At 51.2% G+C, this 15207-nt stretch overlaps 1 long non-coding RNA gene across 1 annotated transcript; it reads left to right on the forward strand.

Moving 5' to 3' along the window:
• The first annotated feature begins 9925 nt into the window (after positions 1-9925).
• Positions 9926-13670, forward strand: LOC118881690. Its single transcript, XR_005016574.1, has 3 exons — positions 9926-10125; positions 13046-13112; positions 13566-13670. It is a non-coding gene; the product is annotated as an uncharacterized LOC118881690 (long non-coding RNA).
• The last annotated feature ends 1537 nt before the right edge of the window (positions 13671-15207 follow it).

Genomic DNA, 15207 nt, shown 5'->3' on the forward strand with positions numbered 1-15207 from the left:
ACTGCTGACGGAGTCTGGTCCCCTCCCTGGAAGGTGGTGGCCCTTGTCCCAGCTGGGTTCCTGCTCCCTGGTCAGCTGACTCACCCAGGACTGGGATGGGCCCAGGTAAGGACCTGCGGCTGAGTCAGCCCACCCCTAGGTTACCAGGTTCAGAGGAGGGCTTTGGCCTTAGTCTGGATGTGGAGGTGGGGTTAGGGGCTCACAGCTCCTGTTGAGAGGGTTATGAACCAAGACTTCTTGGCCTTGAGGAAATCGGATTTGGATTGGACAACTAGTCCTGCTGAACTCATTGAGGGCAGTTTGATGGGTCTTAAAAAATGGCCATACCTTTTGACCCAGCATTTCCTCTTCTAGGAATTTGTTACAAGAAAATAAACAAGTAGGCAGTGAGGTCTCAGGGCCCATCACCGTGTTTCTTATAATAGGGAAATCTAGAAATCCCCAAATGCCCATCGCTAGGGTCAGTTAAAAAAAGGCAGCATCTGTGGAAGATCACAAAGCTGTCAACATCATTTAAGGAAGAAGCCATGAGGAAATGTTCCAGCAAGATATTGAAAAATCAATATTGTGATAACCATCTTGTGTTTTGTCTTCATTTTTTGAAAAGTGAATATGCACTGAAAACAGTCTGGGAGGGCATAACCTAAAACGCTGGAAATCCGGATGGTGGGATTGTGGGTGGGGTTTTGGTTTGTACTTTTGTGTGTTTCAAGGTGGTGGAGTTTTGTTTTGTTTTCTTTTGAAGTTAGTTTTTGCTTTGAATGTTTATGATTTTTGTAATCGGGGGGATCAAATTAAGGTTAGTTGTTTTAAAAAGGAATTTAGATGGGTTGTCTCCAGGAAGGAGAACTAGGGGGCTGTGTGCTGAGGTGGGAGGGGATTTTTGAATAGCACACTTTTTGGTGCCTTTTAAATTTTGAAAAAATTTAACTTTTTTTGACTATACCCCCAAATAATCATATAAAATTAAACAGAGAAGGGGGAGGAATTTAGCTGAGGTCCTGGTGGGTTTGGTTGTATAGAGGTGCCTGTCACACCTGGTGCCTGGGGAGGGCCACACCCCCTGTGCTGGGTGGTCCCAGGAGGAATGACGCAGGGCAGTCGCCCAGGGTGGGGTGAGCGTCGGGGCTGCTCGGCAGGCCAGGCGGGCCCACGTCACAGTCCCCGTGACGATCCTGGGCAGAGGGACACTAGCCTTGGGCGTCAGATCCCGACCGGGGCCCAGCTGGTGTTCAGCCCATGCAGGAGACACTGCCAGCCTCAGGGGCTTACAGCCAAGAGGCCCACACTGGAGACAACAGCAAGAAAGGCAGTGGCCAATAATGGAGCCCTCATGGCCTGCAGAGTACGAGGTCCTGCCCCAGGTGCTTCACAGTCATCATCTCAGTGGCTCGCTCCTGCCATCCCTGTGAAGCAGGTGAGAGGCAAAGTCCCTCTCCCAAGTAACACAGCTGCAGCCTCCAAGGTTCTGTTTTCTCTTCTGTGAGACAAATGCACTTGAAGCTGAGGTGTGGACACACCCAAGGGCTGAGCCATATGGTCCTGAAGCATGTGGTAAACCATGAGTGATGGACCCACCTTAGGTCAGGTCTTCAAGACCAAAGAAAAGTAGAAAATAGAGACCCTAACTGAACCAAGTGACACCCCCTGCCCCCATACATACCTCAGTTCACTCAGCCAAGGTCTCAAAGGGGCCTTTTCCAGAAGGGTATGGAACTTGCCCGCGGTCACACAGCACATTGGCACAGATCTGGGACTAGAACCCACATCCCCTCACCTCCACCTACATGCAGGGGCACTCACTCCATGCCCTGGTGTTACAGCCTCCTCCATCTCTGACTTCTCCCCTGTTCCAGCCAACAAGAGGACTTTGTGTTGCCATGCCCTCGCTCAGTCTTCAGTGGTTCCCCACTGCAGCGGGAAGGGGGGAGGGGGAGGAGCAGCACTAAATTCCCGGGCCTGACACTGAGGCTCATGGTCCGTCCCCATCGTTACCATTTCAGCCTTGCTCCCCCAGTGCTTCTACCCCAGCCCAGCCACAGTCCTCTCCACTCCCACCTCACACTTCCAGGCAAAGGCCTGTGCTGCTGCTTCTCCCGGAATGCCTTCCCCCTGCCCCCATTCCGCCTGGCCAAATCCACTGAGCTCGTCTTCCAGGAAGTCTCCCTGTCACCCCCATCCACGTGGCCCGTCCCGCCTCTGAGCTCTGGATCAGACTGTGCTGTTCCGTTCTGTTCTTTCATAGTAATCATCTTGTATTGTTCATCTGTCTTAGGCTACAAATTAGACCCTAAGTTCCTTGAGGGTATGGCCTAGTTATTAGATCTACAGTGGCTATTTTCAAAATGAAAACTGGAACCTGTGCTCTGACCAGGATATGTTTCTGCTTTGTTGTACATTTGTATGAACAATCTCCAAAAGTCTAAACCATGGGTATCCAATATGGACCATATACTTGGAAACCCTCTACCACCACCCTTCACAGATCTGAGTAATCAGCCACTTTACCCCTTCCTGCTGAGCCCAGAGGCGGCTCAGAATTCTCTAACAATAATGTTGCAGGTAGCTAGTGCCACCTGGATTTGGCCTGTGAGATGAAACCTCTGTGCCATCTGGAATGGGCACTCCCTGAGGGCAGGGACTTGTCTATGGGGTTCTTATCCATAGGGCCTAGCATCATGCCTGGCACATAGCAGGCTCTCAGTAAGTATCTATTGAGTGAATGAATGCCCCTCCTAGAAAAGTCAATCACAGTTATAAATGAAATGGCTAACTCATTTAAAATATGGGCTGGGCTGGGGCATCAGATCTGTGTCCCAGATCTGTGACATTGCACAAGTTACTAAACCTCTCTGAGCTTCGGTTTCCACATCTACAAATGGAGTGTTGGTACCTGCTTTACAGGCTTGTCCTGAGGATTAAATGAATCATGTGCAGTGCCTAGGACATAGCTGGCACTCAATAAATGTAAGTTTCCAACTTCCTCTTGGAATGAGTCCAGCTACAAGTTACAGAAACAAAAGTCATCGGTTCAAGTGAAAATGGGGGTGCTTTTGGGGGAAGAAGGGGGAATGGCTGCTGGGCAGAGAGAAGCACCAGCTGTGCACTTCTACCCTCTGCATGGAATCGGGATGGTGTAGAAAACCCAGGTTACATCACCACAGCTGCATCAGTACCACTGAATGATAACAGGAAGTGCTCCGTCTGCATGCTGGGCACTCTGCTGGGCATGGGGTAGAACCCGGTCTCACATTGTTCCCAGCAGCCCCCAGATTCAGAGAGTGGAGCACCTTGCCCAAGGTCACACAGCCTGAGTGTGTGAACAGGCCTTGGCTGTGAACTGAATGGAGCCACTGGGGCTCCGGGAGCCTTTCCCATCCCCACGCAGCTGAGTCATGGATTTCCCAAGGTGGTGGCCAAGGGCCCTGGTGAGTCAGAGGCCCGGCGGGGGGCTGACCCCCTCACACTTCACCCCACTTAGTCCTGCCCAGGACCCCAGCCCCTTGCTTGGAAGCACAGGCACCTGCCAGAAACCACAACCTATAATGCCCTTACAGTACCCCAAAGTGATATCCTAAAGGGGCCACGGCATATTGTATGGCTGTGGAATCCCAGCCTGCCTGGGCTTAAATCCCTACGCTTAGGCCACGTGACCTTGGGCAGGTCACTTTACCTCTCTGGGCCTCATTTTCCTCACCTGTGAGATGGGGAGAATGATTTCACTTTGTATTTATTAGCACAGACAAAGTACTGCGGGGCTCATGGGAAGAGCCAGCTAAATTTGAACTATTATAATATGCACATTATTGGATTTTTGCATTATCCAAGTGAGAAAAATGTATCCATTACTGTTCTAAATGTGATCAAAGATCAAACAAACAGAAATTACTTGCATCCTTTCTGGAACATAAATCCAGGTTGGATCCTCCCTGAGACGGTCACTGTAGAAGCTTCCAGCAAGAGGGAAGCTAAGGTCCTCAGAGGCCCCACTGCTGTGGTGGCCCCGCTATCTGTGCCCTCCCCTCCTCTGTTCTTGCCCTTGGATCCTGTATTTCTCCAAGTGCACTGACCCCAGCCACCTGCAACAAAGACCTCTGGGCAGGGAACACTTGCTAAAAATACAGATCCCAGGGGCACAGCCAGGCTTGCTGCATCCCGCTCTGCGTTTGACTTACCTTTCCAGGTGATTGAGATGTGAACTATAACGTGAGAAAGAATGTCTTGCTCCTTCCTGACCCAGTTTCTTCTCAGATCCAATGCCTACAGTGAGCTAAGCATGAGGCAAGGGGCTTTCCATCCCTTACCTCCTTTAAACCCCTAAAACATACAAAAAATGACCATTGGGGTGTTGTGACAGATAAAGAAACTGAGGCTCAGAGAGGTATGCTGTGGGCCCATGATCACACGTGGTAAGCCGTGGAACTGGGATTTGAACCCAGAATCTGTCCGCTTTCCCCTTGCAAATGCTGCTCTCCCATAAATGTGGCTGTGCCTGAGTACCCTCATTAGTCTGGGCCAGGGTCTAACTTTGTAATTTGCTGGTGAAAGCTGGTTGCTACAGCCAAGCTTCTTGGCCAGAGGCACAGCAGGAGCATCTAAATATACACAGGCAACTTGGGGTAGGGAAAGTGTCAGCATCTGGGCCTGAGGAGGGGAGTCAGCTGGGGTTTCAACAGAAACCGGCTGTGGGTTACTTAAGCAGGAAGGGAACTTATTAAAGGTTACTGGGGAGCCCATAACCTCTGAGAGACTCAGAGAGCCCAGCCTGGAGGCCTTATGGCCAGATCACCCCTCTGCCCCCCACCATGAGGCACTGACATGGCAGCCTGTCCCGCTGACACCCAGACCTTGGCCAGTCCCTGCAGAACCTCTGTCCCTGGTGACTCCAGACACTGGATGTAGGCACTGCCAAAGTGGGTCTGTGTGCCCCTGCCTCCTTGGCCATGGATTCCCTCAAAGCTCTGTGCTGGGGGGGTGTGACTGGGGGAGTCTGGGTCCTGTGCTCAGCCCTTATACAAAGCGTGCTGGTAATTTGAGGCTGCTCTGTTGGAAGTGTCATTAGGTGGGGCATTCACCAGACATGGGAAGGTGGCTTGAAAACAGGGCATCCAGTAAGAATGCAGATGTCCACTGAGACCAGGAACGGGTGGTCAAAGACCCACCAGTTGCTGAGGGCTGCCATGCACCAGGCACTGTGCCAAGTGGTTCACATCTGTTAGCTTCAATCTTTAGCTACAGAAATAATGCCCAGTTTACAGATGAGAAAGCTCAGGTCCAGGATCATAAGATGCGTGAGTGACAGGTCACGCTATCGAGCCTGGGTCCATCAGACACCTGAGCCAGGGCTGGGGACCACCAGGACATATGTCATTGCTTTCTGCTTCCTGTGACTGGGACCAGCCCCCCACCCCTCCAGACTGCACACCTGCCTTTCACCCGCCTCCTGCATGCCTCCTAGCTCAGCAGGCTGACCCCTCAGCATCCCTGTGAGGGAGGCAGGGTGAGCACTATTATCCCATTTTATAGATGGGGTACCTAAGTTGGGAGGAGGGATTTGTCTAGCTCAGGAAGCATTCATTGTAGGTCTGGGGTCTCCCCACACTGGCCTTCTCTCACTAACTCTCTGCCCCATTTCCTGGGGAGGCCCAGCTGCTCTTCTGAAGGCAGCTTGGAGAGCCAGCTGGGAACACTCCTCCCCACTACCTTTGCCTGGCGGAGAGCCAGCTTCTGGGGGAGGCTGTGGGGTGGGCATGCAGGGGCCCTGGTGCAACTTGTGCAGGAGAAGGAAGGCAAAGAGAGCCCTAGAATGTACGTTCAAAGCCCTGCTTCTCCAGTTGTTTGAGTTGCTCTGCCGAAGAACTGCCCTCCTCCAGGGCTGGAGAAATGTCCCCAGTGCCTTCAGCCCACCCAGAGATATCTCTTCCAGCCCCTTCTGCGACTTACTTGATACAGTAGGGCTTTGCTAGCTGGGTACAAAGCCACATGGGAATTGTGGCCCATCTTCCTGGACAGTCAATTTTTATAGAAGATTTTATGATGCCTTCATTAGATATTGAAACATCTTCCCAGTCTTCACAATTTTCACACTCACCGTCTACCACCTGCACCACCCAAGACAGCTGCTGGGGCTGCAGCCTCGACAGCTATGTTTCTAGTAGCAAGAAGGAGGAGGCAGAAGGACCTCCAGCTGAGTCAGCTCCTGTAGGAAGCCCACCAAGAAGTCCAGGTGGACTTCAACTTACTTAGGTGGCAAGAATCTAATCACATGGCCACGCAGTGGCATGCGAGGCTGGGCACATTGCCAGATAATCTTGGGGCTCTGTTACAAAGGATAAGGGAAGCGTGGGTACTGGGTAGGCAACAAGCAATCTCAGTCACTCATGTCAAGATGTGCTAAGATCCAACAAAGGGCCAACTCAGCGTCACCTGGTCCCTGCTGGGCCGAGACACCACAGGTATCCAGCCCAGGCTTTTGGCATCACACATGCTGAGCCAGACCTCTATCAGGCCGTGCACCCCAGGAGGCCATACTCCTCTGCCTCAAACACCCCAGGGCCAGGGGCCCAGCAGCTAAAGACCCTTACAGCCCAGAGCCCACTATAATTATTCAGACCAGTCTAGCCCAAACTGTTCACCCTGCCCTGTCTTGTCTTTCCCATGGAAACCCCAATAAAGGCTGTGGCCTAAGCATTCTCCCCTCCCCCTCCTGACCATCCTGGGTTTTTCCACATGTGGCATGTGTGCCTCCTATCTCTAGGACCTGTGTGTAGAAGGACCTTTGTTTTCCTGAGCCTCTCCTCTGTCTCCTCTGTGACCGCAGCTGATGGACCATCTCATAAAAGAATACGAAACAGGTCTCCAGAGACACAACGTCCTCCACGCCATTTCTCAGCTCCATCTTGGCTTTCCTTTCCAGAGATCTGTACTAGTCAAGGTAGGCGAGGTCGCACTGCAATAATAACAAATAACCCAAGTCTTAGCGGCTCCCAACACGAAGTTATCTCCCAGGCACCTGCACGTCTGTGGAGGGCTGGCCGGGCTCTCCAGCCCCCCCGCCCCCCCCCAGGGCCCGGGCGATGCAGCAGCCACCACCTCGAAGCCCGTCCGAAGCCACAGCGGAGGAAGAGGGTCTCCACCCGGCAACTGAATGCTCCAGCCTGACGTGACACAAGTCACTTCTACTCACACCTCATCGGCCAGGGCTGGACAAATGACCCCACTCGATCACAAGGGGACAGGAAGTGCCATCTACTCACGTGCCTGGAGGGCGCAGCCTGGGAAATAATATGGAGAATGACACCGAGGACCACCGCAGGCCTCTGTCTGGGGTGTCTGCCAGGCAGCTGTGGTCACCTGCGCAGGGGCTGAGGGAGCAGCTATGTCCCGCGGGTGGGGTGGTGCTGCGCTGAGCCCAGCGGGGACCTACCTGGCGTGAGGGGGCTGAAGAGAAGAAAGACATCTGACAACCCAGACAGGCCTTCCAACCCAGCCAGGAGCCGGGTTCCTCTTCTGCAAAATTGGAACAGTATTTCCCAACCGGCAGATTTTAGTGAAGATTAATTAAAATACATGAGTAACATGGGGAAATGTGCCTTTATACTCCCAGCAGCCTTCCATGGAAGGAAATACTTTTCAGTGGAAGACCCTCTGCCCTCTGAGCCCTTTGATGAACTCTTGTGGGAAAATCTGAGAGCAGGAGCTTGTGGGAGGCGGGTTGGAAGGGGCTTATTTTAAAGACTGTGCTTAAAAAGCACAAAATATTCCTAAGATTTCTTTGGGGGTGACCTTGTTTATTTGGGATGGTTTGGGGGGAGTTGATGGAGATTATGGGGGCATCCAAGCCCCCCTATCGAAACTGGGAACAGATCAATTGTTCTGTATAACAGGAAGAGAAGATTTGGGGGTTCCTGTGGCAGTCCACAAGATGAGGGAGCAAAAAGAGGGGAGCAGGAGAGGGAAGGCAGCGTGATGACAGAGGGTGGTGTGTACATAACCGCCAGGGAAGTCCTCTGGGTGCATGAAGGCAAGCAGGAGGCTACTCTCAGAATAGGGTGAGGCTTTGAAGGTGAGATGTGATGTGAGCCCCAGTTCCTTCCCACTCCTCAGGCTTTGAGCAAACTCCCTCTGACGACAGGAGGCTCACTCCTGCACAGCGGCCACTCAACATGCTGCTCTGTGTTGTCCATGTCACATCAAAGCCAACCGGTGGACACGGAGGCCTGCTCCGCTTCCTGGGCAGAGGATGGAGAGAAAGCATATCAAAAACCGGATCCTGGTCCTGCCCAGCACAGAGAGACACGCCAATAAGGCTTGGATGTACACTTCCAGAAGCCTCAAATGGCCAGCCCCAGTGTGGTGGCACAACTCCTCCTCTGAGCGGAGAAATGGGGGACAGGGTGGCAGAAAGACAAGAAAGAAACTTCCCGAGATCTGGAGTTATCCCGTTAATCTAGGTGTGCAGGCCATGTGGCAGACAGGACAAACTGAGTCCTGGAGGGCTCAGCTTTCCCACAGTAACCCAGCCAGCCCGTGGTACAGCCAGGGTTCTACAGCCATTGGAAGATGGAAACTGGAGCACAGAGAGGGGAAGGCCTTGCCCAAGGTCACACAGCAATTCCATAGCAGAGCCAGGATGCAAGGACTCCAGGTCCTATCTCTTCTGGCTGCCAGCCTGGGAAAGCTGCCCAGCCCTTTCACCCACTTTTGGCCTGTGCTGGGGGAGAGGTGGAGCGGGTGGGATGAGGAGAGGCAGCGTGATCTAAGAACTCTACACAGGCCCAGACACTAGGACTGAACGGGTCCCCCTTGCACCCTGGCGAGCCGACCCCAGAGAGACAGAACCTGCGAGGACAGCCGTGCTCAGGTTGGGAAGCCAGGCATGGGGCTCGGCCTTCTGCACATGTGATCTCATTGAACCCTCATACGACCCTGTGAGTTGAGCACCTCCGCTGTTTTCGATTTTTCCAGAGAGGAAACTAGGGTGAGTAGGACCGAAGCCTCGGGGCTCGCAGTCCAGTGCTCCAACCCACGGTGCTCAAGGCGGGAGGGGCCTGGGGGAGCGCCACACGGGGCGGGGCGCGGGGGCGGGCCCCTCAGCCCGGATGCGCCCCCAGCCGGCTGGAGCTGCTCCGCCGGCTTCCCAGAGCAGGGCTGAGCAGGAAGGTGGGAACAATGGGCCGCGGCTGCAGCGGGGCTGCTGGTTTCCGGAGCAGGGGTGGGGCCGGCTGGGGCCTGGCGGCCACAAAGACTGGAAACGAGGTCCCTGCGCAGGAGACTAATGAGATGAACGACTAACATCTTTTGAGCACTCACTGTATGCCAGGACCTGCCTTCAACGCTTTAGAGGAATCTGCACCCTATCCTATTTAGCCCCATTTTACAGATGAAGAAATTGAGGCACAGAGAGTTTAAATAAAATGTCCAAGGTAAGTAAGAGGTGAAAGCGAGATTTGAACCTAGTCAGTATGGCTCCAAATCCCATGCTCTTAACCACCATAAACTCTATACACCCTACCCCACCCAACCCCCACATTTTCTCGTAAATTTCCTTTATTCACTTAAAGCATTAACAGCTTTATATGTCAGAAATATAGTCCTCAGTTATCCTTGTTTAAAGTCCTAACATGCTGGGGAGATGTTGTCCATGCACCCAGCCCCCACCCCGTACCATTTGAGGCGCCCGGATTTCCACCACTGGTGCCCTATCATTGAGTTAGGTCTGGTTCCTCTAACTTAAATTGGTGGCACCCGGGGGTGGGCTCGTGGGTGCTTAAGAACCTCCTAATCTCCGTCAGAAGCACCTCCACCACCTAAAAAGACGCACCATCTAGATAAAATGACGTGTTTATTACGCAAATGAAACTTTAAGACCGGCCTCCTTCCCACCCCAATCACACTGCTGCACCCAAGCTCCTCCCACAGAGAATTTCCGGAGACTGCAGGCTGGTGGGTTCGTTCTTGCCCGGTTCCCAGCTTTGAACACAAGGTGAGGAAACACTGCAGGTTTCTTAGGATACGGTTGGGTGAAGACTGGCCCTTCCCAGAGCCGCGGGAGACACGGGAAGACCCAGCCTGGCCAGCGGTGGTGGCTCCAGAATCTCCAGAAGGCCCGGGTAGCTGGAGCAGGTAGGGGCGCTGGCCTGGGGCTTGCATTTTATACAAGATTAAGGTGTCAAATTGGCACCGCCAACGACTGGGAAGGCACGTGGGAATCTAGGGCACCTCTTACTCAACTCCCAACTGAGACAGACTGGGAACCCCCGGTGCAGCAGAGATGAGGCGGGGGATTGTTAAAGCCACTCCACTACATCTGCTGGGAGAAAGCCCTTTTCCCAAAGAGGCTGATGGGGCTTCTCCTCCAAGAATGATGAACCAGCTGGAGGCCACCCTCCCGAAGCCTTCTTGCCCTCACAAGGTCAGCTGGGAGCACTGGATGGGGAACCAGGATACCTGAGATCTGTGTTCTGGTTTTATCCCTGCCGGGGGCTGCTGTATGGCCTTGGACCAGTCATTCTCCCTCTCTGGGCCTGTAGCTTCCCATCCCTACCACACCAGGGACCTCCAAGGACTCTTCCCACTCTGACAGGTGGTCTGCCAACAGCACTTTCCCTTTCTGGGGCCACCTGAGCTGCCCAGGTGGATGATCTGGTACAAGTCACCTCTCTGAACCTTCCTTTCATCACCAATTATTATCTTCCAAAGATGGCTGTAATTTGGGGGTCACCCAGCATCCACTTTCCCTTCTTATGGCATCAACCCCCAATTTTCTTCAGGGGAAGCCTTCCTCCTCCCACCTCAGCCTCGTGCAGTGGGTGGAGTTGAGTCTACCCCTGACTACAAGGGAACAAGAGTGACCAGGCCAGGCCGTCGCCCGAGTTCCATTCCCTGAGGCTCCGGTGAACTGTCCAGCGGGTAGTCATGCAGCCCTGTTCCAGTCACCAGCAGTCGGGCTTAGGACTTGTCCCAAATGCTGAGAAGAATGGAAGCATCAAACCTGGGAGGGCTGGCGGCTGGAGTTGCCTCTGCTGGGAATGGAGCCTTTGCAGAGCAGGCAGAGCTGGGGACCGGGGCGTCAGGGCTTGGCTCTGTAGCCTGGTCCCTCCAACCCAGCTGTGCCTGAAGCCTACTGCCTACCCTTAGGTTTTCCTTGTCCAAGAGCCAATAAAATACCTTTCTCACTTAAGCCAGTTTGAAGTGGGTTTTCTGGTGCTCACAACCTAAAGAATCATGACCATTTTGGGGTTTACTTGGTTCTATGACACCATCAATTGTTAGATTTTTTTTTTAAAGAAAAATATATCTACAGTATCTAATAACTTCTTGGTGAAGAAAAGAAGCATATTAGGTGTGCCCTTTAAAAATGGACAGTAGTATGTGTTTATTTCTAAAATTGCACATCACAGTCTCTTTGGTGACTTGATCAAAGTTCTTCACATTCTTTGGATGAATTCAGCAATTTTTATTTTGCCTGGCTGATGATAGCCTTCTGAACACTCAGTAACCTTTTATTTCCAGGTGGCATCACTTTAGAAGTCACTTTAAGTGATAATTAGGGATCCAATCTGGTAAAATTCCATCAGGCTTGGATCTCAGCCACCCGAGCAACTGGAAGCAGACAGTGAGGACACCAAACTCCCCCTCTGCCTGCTGGCTGGCATGTTCCTTGGACATCAGTTGTGGGACACATCCTCATTCCAGAACCAGTGAAATGTGTGTGTGGGACCCATGTGTCAGAACTACTGTAGTTACGATCATAACTATGAGACATTTGCTGTGGGACAGGCACTGAGCTGAGCAGAACGAGGTGGGACCTTGGACAAGTGACATCACTCTGTTCCTCAGCTGCCACATCTGTAAATGAGAATAATAGTTTCACAGGGTCGTTGGGAAGATTTAATGAGAAAAATCAATGTAAAACTCTTAGAGCAGTTTTGGCATATCAGAATTGCCCAATAAATATCAGGTATTATTATTTTGTTTCATTCTCACAACTGCTCTTTGAGATCAATATGATCTACTTTAAGGTTTAGGACACTGAGGACAGGGACAAGAAGTGTCAAATCCAAGGTCACTCATCTGAGAAGGAGGTGGTGGATCTGGGAGTCAAAGCCAGGCCTGTCCAGTACCCAGCCTTATGTTTGTAACTCATACCATCTGGACTTTCAGCCAGGAGCGGGGCTCCTAACCCCAGAGGTTTGGGGTCGGGTGGGCCAGGGAGGGCTTGTGGGTCCAGTTCTTAGCCGGGGCAGGGAAAGATCATACTCGGTCACCAGCCAAGCTCACTGCCCAGACCACTGTCTTAGCCCGATTCGTGAATCCTGGGCCTTTGAAAACTCCAGAGAGGAAACACAAAGGCCCAGGGACTTGTCCAAGGCCATATGGCCAGGGAGTGACGTGGGTTCAGGCTGGAACCCCTGTTCTCTGACTCCTCACATGGTCCTCATGCTTCACTGCTCCCCATAGACCCTTCTGGCACCACAGCCTCCAAGAAGAAGCCCTCCCTGACCACCCCAGTCCATGTCCCTGTGCATTTCTCTGGCAGGGTCCCAATACTTGCTGGCATTTCAGACATGGCTGGAGTCAGGCCAAGCTTGGATTTGAATCCTCTTCCTGCCACTTATTAACTGTGTAATCCTGGGTTCTTTCCCCCCTTCTGAACCTTGGTTTCCTCACCTGTAAAATAGGCTACAAAAGCCCATCTCATGGGGTCAATGTGAAGTTTCGGGTGAGGTCAGGGCTGAGCACAGCCTGACTAGGAATTAGCCTTCATGATCAGCTGTTTTCTCACTACCCCCTCCTGTATGCAACATAGTTATTGTCATTAATAATCACAAAATAAAATAACAAGAATAATGTACAGAAAAAAAATTCATTGTGAAAATGTTCTTTTATTAGACTTCACATTTATATAACTGTGGCAGTGAAAAATAATGAATTAAATCAACAAATACAGTATTATAGTACAAAAAAAGGAAAACAGTAATGAATTAATACTTTTAAGTCATATTAATGTCTTTTTCTTTTTTACAAAAAACAACACATTAAGAAATGCTTCCAAAAAAGTGAATCCGAGAAGTTTGGAGTGTGATCTGCACATGGAGCGATGGCGTGAGGTCAGTCGGGCTCCGTTTCTGTCCCTCATGGTCAGAGTGCTGTCACTGCTTATTCACTTGCTGTTCAGGTGCAGGGGTGTGCAGAACACCGGAGGGTGCACCAGCTGTGTCTGGAGTTGAGTTTAACCGTTACAAATTGTTACCAAACTTGAAACGAATGCCTGTAGTTGAATCTGGGTGTGTTGGGAGCCAAGTGTATGATGAAGTTCTCTGCATTAGCTTCCATGGAGAACACAGTGTTTATTACAGGAAAAGTAGTTTTAAAATGTGCTAATAGCCTATTATTAAAACTTAACAGTAACTACAGTGACTATTTAGAACCTAGACTAACAAAAGATTTTTACCAGGAGGAGAAATTTAATCACTGACTTCGGTTAGAATTGCCAGTGCAGAGTGATAATAAAAAGCAGGCGACTTTCAGTGGTTTCATTACTGCTTCTAAACTCTCTACAGATAACACCCCGCTCATTGCCTGCGCTGCGCAGCCTCCCTTTGCCCACCCTTGGCCCTCCACTGTGCTCATTCCCTGGTAAGTGTCATTTTGATGATCAACGCAAGCTTTAACCATTGGGCATCCCCAGAGAGGGGTGAATGAGGGAAGGAGGGAGGGAGCCCAGAACAGGGAGCCATCGCCTCTTGAGTCCCAGGCCTAACTCGTTATAACAAGCTGTGTGTCTTTAAGAAGTCACACCCTCTCTGTGCTTCCAACAGGATGGGTTATCCCTCCCCTGCTTTACTCAGCCTGGGTGATGGAGAGGTCGGGCCTAGGGGCAGAAGCAAGTGACAAATGCATGCCTGCTGCAACCCTGGACACCTCTCTAGGAGTCGAACCCACGCTGGTGCAGCCTTGCTCGCTGTTACCCGTCCTGCTCCAGCTGCCTAGCTATCCGTAGGCCTTTAATGCGCTCTAATGCCCCCCTCACGTGAAGGGGCTGATCTCCAGTGCTCTGGATGCCCCCACCTGCCAGTGAGCCCTGCCACTGGAGTTGCCTCATGGTTGCCACTGTGGCCACCACTTTCCCAGCCTGTACAGAAATGTCCTCCCAGTGTCCAGCTGTTGCAGAGGCCCCACAGGCCCGGACTGGGGCCCCAAATGACCTCCTCTTTCAATCCTGTCACTCGGCCATCTCCTTTCTTGTAGGCTGTGCTGCAGGGGAAGTTGGTTCAGAGGCAGCCTCATTCCCTGCTCCGAATCTCTGCTCCCTTTCCACTTTTAAACTGATGGCCATGGGGACACCAGGCTGCCTGGAAGAGAACACACACTCAAATGCACACCCTAATATCAAAAGGATTTAGCCAAGGGTACAGATCTCATGGAAGCAAGGTGGCCACAGGGGCAAGAGCAGATGCAGCAGGTGGTGGCTGGGCTTCTCCCTTTCCCTGTAGGACCTGGCAGTTGTTGCTACTTTCTCTGAGTGGGTAGGATCCTTCCAGAGCAGAGAAAAAGGCTGAGTGCTTGCTATGCCAGAAGGTCTTTCACATTCACATTCCCTCGAATTCCAGGAGAACCAATATAGTAATATAGGCAGTTCCTCAAAAGGATGGTTACCAAGGTTTGTTACTAAAGTTTGTTTATCCTTTCACCAATGGAAGGACAGTTTGGTTGCTTCCAGTTTTTGGAGATTATGAATAAAGCTGCTATAAACATACACGTGCAGTTTTTTTGTTTAGACATGTTTTCAGTTCAGTTGGGTAATACCTAGGAGCACAATTGCTGGATCGTATGGTAAGAATATGTTAGTTTTGTAAGAAACTGCTAATCGTCTTCCAAAGTGGCTGTACTATTTTGCATTTGCATCAGCAATGAATAAGCGTTCTTTTTGGTCTATATCCTTGTCAGCATTTGGTATTGTCAGTTTTGTGGATTTTAGCCATTCCAAAAGGTATGGAGTGATATCTCATTTTAATTTGCAATCCCGTAATGACATATGATGTTGAGCATTTTTTCACATGCTTATTTTCCACCCGTACATTTTCTTTGGTGAGGTGTCTGTTCAGATCTTTTGCCCAGTTTTGAATTGGGTTGTTTGTTTTCTTACTATTGAGTTTAAAATGTTCTTTGTATATTTTGGATACCAGTCCTTTATCAGATATG

This window comes from Balaenoptera musculus, chromosome 15 (genome assembly GCF_009873245.2).
Source record: "Balaenoptera musculus isolate JJ_BM4_2016_0621 chromosome 15, mBalMus1.pri.v3, whole genome shotgun sequence".
Lineage (NCBI taxonomy): Eukaryota > Metazoa > Chordata > Mammalia > Artiodactyla > Balaenopteridae > Balaenoptera > Balaenoptera musculus.